Genomic DNA, 5,520 nt, shown 5'->3' on the forward strand with positions numbered 1-5,520 from the left:
TAATTGTAAGGAGTGCAGCTTGGAATCTGGAGTTCCCATTTGTAATGGATTTACTTTTTAGAAGTTAACCCCTGAGATAGATTCCTCTCTTCTCTTATCCTCCCCAGTGTGATATGTCTTCAGTTAATGGCACGGTATTCATAATAAATGACATTTTCCCAAATTTTTTAAAGATCTATTTTGAATTATTTTCTGATTTAGAGGATGACTGTGGAGAAAGATAGAAATAAATTGGGTCAAAGGGCAGTAGAGCAGATTCAAACTGTTTCTCTATTCAACTACAAGTGTGTGCGTGTGTGTGTGCATACGTGTGTTACACGTTAGTAAAGGCTATAAAGGAATACAGGACATACAGAACTATTTCAGGTCACATACAGATTGTAATAATAGTAAGGAAATGCCCATCCACCAGCTGAATGGCTTAGGTTAGTACAGAGAGGTGACGCATATAATAAGACTGTTCTACATTAGTACCAGACCATTGGCCTTGATTCAGTTATTCTGGTGTTCTACTTCAGGGCAGAAACACACACACACACACACACCTGGTTAACACGCTTGAGCAGTGCCCCGATCACTGTGATCACATGTGACAAACCGCAGCGTCACCCAATCAATATACTATTGTTCTGGGGTAGAGGGATTAATGCTCTGCCGGAGAGTGTGTGTGTGTGTGTGTGTGTGTGTGTGTGTGTGTGTGTGTGTGTGTGTGTGTGTGTGTGTGTGTGTGTGTGTGTGTGTGTGTGTGTGTGTGTGTGTGTGTGTGCGTGTGGGTGTGTGTGTGTGTGTGTGTGTGCGTGTGGGTGGGTGGGTGTGCATGTGTGTGCGTCCCTCTGGACCCGTTTATACCTTGCACTGTATCCTGATTTGGTGCACATTAGGATTGTGTCTATATTTTATGTACACAATAAAACAATTGTGATACATTGTATCTGGATAGATAAAGACAGGCTCTGGAGGTTCCACCCCCAGTTGCCATGGGGTACTGTGTGGTCCGGAGGCTCAACACCCCATTGCCATGGGGTACTGTCTGGTCCGCAAGCTCAACCCCTTGTTGCGATGGGATAATGTGTGGTCCGGAAGCTCAACCCCCCGTTGCCATGGGGTAATGTGTGGTCTGGAGTCAGGAGCATTACCACTGCACCAGACTCCTTCAAATGGTTCCTGTCCCCATCTGTCCTCCATGGTTCCTGTCCCCATATGTCCTCAAAAAAAATCCAAGATGGCGTAGCAGTCAGGCGTCTTTTGTCTTCGTCTTGTCGTGTCCCATGTATACAGTTGAAGTCGGAAGTTTACATACACTTAGGTTGGAGTCATTAAAATTGTTTTTCAACCACTCCACAAATTTCTTGTCAACAAACTATAGTTTTGGCAAGTCAGGTTAGGACATCTACTTTGTTATTGACACAAGTAATTTTTCCAACAATTGTTTACGGAAAGATTATTTCACTTATAATTCACTGTATCACAATTCCAGTGGGTCAGAAGTTCACATACACTAAGTCGAATGTGCCTTTAACCAACTTGGAAAATTCCAGAAAGTGATGTCATGGCTTTAGAAGCTTCTGGTAGGCAAATTGACATCATTTGAGTCAGTTGGAGGTGTACCTGTGGATGTATTTCAAGGCCTACCTTCAAACTCAGTGCCTCTTTGCTTGACATCATGGGAAAATCAAAAGAAATAAGCCAAGACCTCAGAAAAAAATTGTAGACCTCCACAAGTCTGGTTCATCCTTGGAAGAAATTTCCAAACGCCTGAAGGTACCACGTTCATCTGTACAAACAATAGTATGCAAGTATAAACACCATGGGACCACGCATGCCGGCCCTTACTTTCATTGCGCCCCGGGGTGTGTTCGGAGAAAACCCTCTGACTTGCGCGTGCGTTAGACTCCTTGGTCCGTGTTCAAAGATGGGTCGGGTGGGTTGCCGACGTCGCCGCTGACCCCTGGCGCCAGTTTATGTGAGCCGATCCCTGCCCTGGCGATGCAACGTGGTCGGGTGCGCACTGAGGATAGTCCGACCCGGTTGACAGTCACGCCGGGGGCAAGGGGCGTGACGCAGCGGGTACTAAGTCCTCGGCCCTGGGAAGCGGCGAGTACGGAGCAGGGGCGCTGTAAAGCTCATGGCTGGAACCGGTAGCCACCTTCGCCCCAAGCCCTTCCAAGCCGACCCAGAGCCGGTCACGGCGTACCACCGACGGAGGAAATGTGCCTGGCAGGGGCCGAGCCCGACTGGGGGTCAGTCCCACAAGGGGATCCGACCACACCGGAACAGCCGACCCTGACCCGCCGAGTTGAATCCTCCAGGCAGACTGCGCGGACCCCACCCACTTACCTCTCAACGGTTTCACGCCCTCTTGAACTCTCTCTTCAAAGTTCTTTTCAACTTTCCCTTATGGTACTTGTCGACTATTGGTCTCGTGCCGGTATTTAGCCTTAGATGGAGTTTACCACCCGCTTTGGTCTCCATCCCAAGCAACCCGACTCCGAGAAGCCCGGACCCCGGCACACCGTCCACGGGCTGAGCCTCGATCAGAAGGACTCAGGCCCCCGATCGACACCGGGCAAAGCGGTCTTCTATACGCCACATTTCCTGTGCCCGCTGGCCGGACAGGGATTCGGCGCTGGGCCCTTCCCTCTTCGCTACTGAGGGAATCCTGGTTAGTTTTGTTTCCTCCGCTTTGTAATATGCTTAAATTCAGCGGGTTGCCTCGTCTGATCTGAGGTCGTAGTCGAAGTGAATGGAGTGTGGCCGGGCGCTCGGGCTCACCTTCTCAATCCGGTTCAGGACGGCGGTCGGAGCTCCGTGGCCCAAACCTAACCCCGAGCGCTAACCCCGAGAACCTCATGCGTAACGCGGGCAGCACGGAATGACAGAGTCCACCGGCAGCCGCGCCCAACCATGCGGGGAAAGTGGGCGCCTCCCGCTGAGGCGGGAAGGGAAAGGAAGGCCGCACGGGGGAGAGGAGAGAGAGCCGAGGCCCTTCCTCAACACTCCCACTGAGCCGTCCTGCTCTGCACTTAGGAGGACGAAGGCGGCCTGCGACTGCCCCAGCCGCGGAAACCTGGAGGTTGTGATGGATGGCAAAGCGACCCTCAGACAGACGTAGGAGGAACCTGAGGCCGCAAAGTGCGTTCGAAGTGTCGATGATCAATGTGTCCTGCAAATCACATTAGTTCTCGCAGCTAGCTGCGTTCTTCATCGACGTACGGGCCGAGTGATCCACCGCTAACAGTTGTACTCTTGTTTTTTGTTGTACGCAGAGGCTAGTGGCTAGGCAGAGTTGGGAAGTTTGCCCTCCTTTCCCCCGCCCGCCCTTCGCCAGAGCAAGAGGCCACAGTTCACAGACAAATAGGTTTAAGGTTAGGGGGGCCTCCGGGTGCTCCGCCACCGCTGTCGCCGAAGCGCCGGGAGGGCTGGGGAGGCATTAATCCCCCGCCTGTGCCGGGGCGCAGAGCGGTTGACTAGGTTCCCAGTGCCGCGTGAGGATACTGGGGAATACTCAAGCCGCTTAAAAATGGGAGACCATGTCGGGAAGTCCCGGTCCCCTTCGGTAGTGGCTGACTCACCCGCCCATAGGTGCGCCATGTGGCCGTGGCTAACGGGGAAAGGGGATGAGCAGAGTTTGGTTTCTGGAGCACAGCCCCATGTTGGCGGTTGGCAACCCGTTAAATGATCCTTCCACAGGTTTACCTATGGAAACCTTGTTACGACTTTTACTTCCTCTAGATAGTCAAGTTTGATCGTCTTCTCGGCGCTCCGCCAGGGCCATGACCGACCTCGGCGGGGCCAATCCAAGGACCTCACTAAACCATCCAATCGGTAGTAGTGACGGGCGGTGTGTACAAAGGGCAGGGACTTAATCAACGCGAGCTTATGAACCGCGCTTACTGGGAATTCCTCGTTCATGGGAAATAATTGCAATCCCCAATCCCTATCACGAGAGGGGTTCAGCGGGTCACCCACGCCTCTTGGCGAAGGGTAGACACACGCTGATCCGCTCAGTGTGGCGCGCGTGCAGCCCCGGACATCTAAGGGCATCACAGACCTGTTATTGCTTAATCTCGTGTGGCTAAACGCCACTTGTCCCTCTAAGAAGTTGGACGCCGACCACTCGGGGCCGCATAACTAGTTAGCATGCCGAAGTCTCGTTCGTTATCGGAATTAACCTGACAAATCGCTCCACCAACTAAGAACGGCCATGCACCACCACCCACAGAATCGAGAAAGAGCTATCAATCTGTCAATCCTTTCCGTGTTACTTCCAGAAAATCCCTCTCACTGAACATCGTCACTGGGGATCGTCTAGTGCCATTAAATACAGCCAACCTGCTGGTCATGAGAGCCGCAAACCTACGTCTGTCAGAGCAAGTTGCTCGGACCTCCAGTCTGCTGAGAACCGAAGGAATAGCTTGAGCACTTAACTCGACAAACCACCTTAACTCTGCAGCGCTGAGCACCTCGTCTCTGCAGTGCCTGCGAAATTGTGCTCTGTACTTTGCCTGGGCCTGCCGGGAATCACGATCCATCTTTGCCAAGTAGAGTAACACCAATCTAATTGCACTGGCTTCAGCCCGCAGACTTTTCGGCTTAAATAAAATAAGATATTTCAGGAAACTTCGAACATCGGCACGGTACATTTTTAATGTGGATGGGGCTAAACCACGGTCTTCAACTTGGCTATACCACCCAGAAACACGTCTGTAATTATCCAGGGAACACAGTCCTTCATGGGCCTTGCCCTCTGACATAACAATTCATTTCAATGAAGAGTTTTTACCCAGAATAAAGTGCTCATATTCAGTCAAAATTGCATTCCCCTCACCCTTAATGCTGGATGACTCACTCTCGCTGTTTGATGAAGTCTCCCCGACGCAGACTTGCTCCATCGGTTCCAAACGTGGTTCACTGGGCTGCCCTGATTCGGCCTGCTCTCTTGCGGTAGAATACTGGCTAGTTAGCAGAGCTTGCTTCCATTTGATAGTCCCATACTTAAGAGAATGGGCGGACTTTAAATGTTTGTCTATCCGCACAATATTCTGCTTGGAACAGAGCCCACAATCACGTTTTTTCTTGCTCTTCATAGCTTCTTTTTCCTGCCTTCCCGCGCTTCCCTTTGTTTACTCCAACGGCCGCCAACGAACTAACCCTAACAAGGGCTTAATGAGCCCCAGGTGTGGGCCAAGGTGGGGCTAATTGGGCTCGGGCGCCACCTGGGATTAACTGCTGGTTTTTTTTCTCTTAAAGGCACAGCTTCAAGCTAACCTTATAGCCCAAAGGACCAAAGGACCAAAGGCACACATGCCCAGGCCCAAATGAGACTAAAGACCCAGCGCTGCCCTGGAGAGAGCTTTGCTGAAAAACGACAAAAAAAAAGTCCATAATTCTCAGAAATCGCACTATGTTCAACTTTCGCTCCAGAGACTATGTCCAGCTGTGGGCCTGGTGATTGAACGGGTTACCAGGTGGTGATGGGGGAAATGGCTCCAGGGGCCATCCCTCACCCAGAAGATGCGT

The 5,520-nt window shown here is 51.4% G+C and overlaps 1 non-coding gene across 1 annotated transcript; it reads right to left on the reverse strand.

Moving 5' to 3' along the window:
• Positions 1-3,092: 3,092 nt before the first annotated feature.
• Positions 3,093-3,240, reverse strand: LOC123726787 (5.8S ribosomal RNA). The gene has a single exon (XR_006758932.1). It is a non-coding gene; the product is annotated as a 5.8S ribosomal RNA (ribosomal RNA).
• Between the last annotated feature and the right edge of the window lie 2,280 nt (positions 3,241-5,520).

The sequence above is a fragment of the Salmo salar genome, chromosome 01 (assembly GCF_965601325.2).
Source record: "Salmo salar chromosome 01, fSalSal1, whole genome shotgun sequence".
In the NCBI taxonomy this organism is placed as follows: Eukaryota; Metazoa; Chordata; class Actinopteri; order Salmoniformes; family Salmonidae; genus Salmo; species Salmo salar.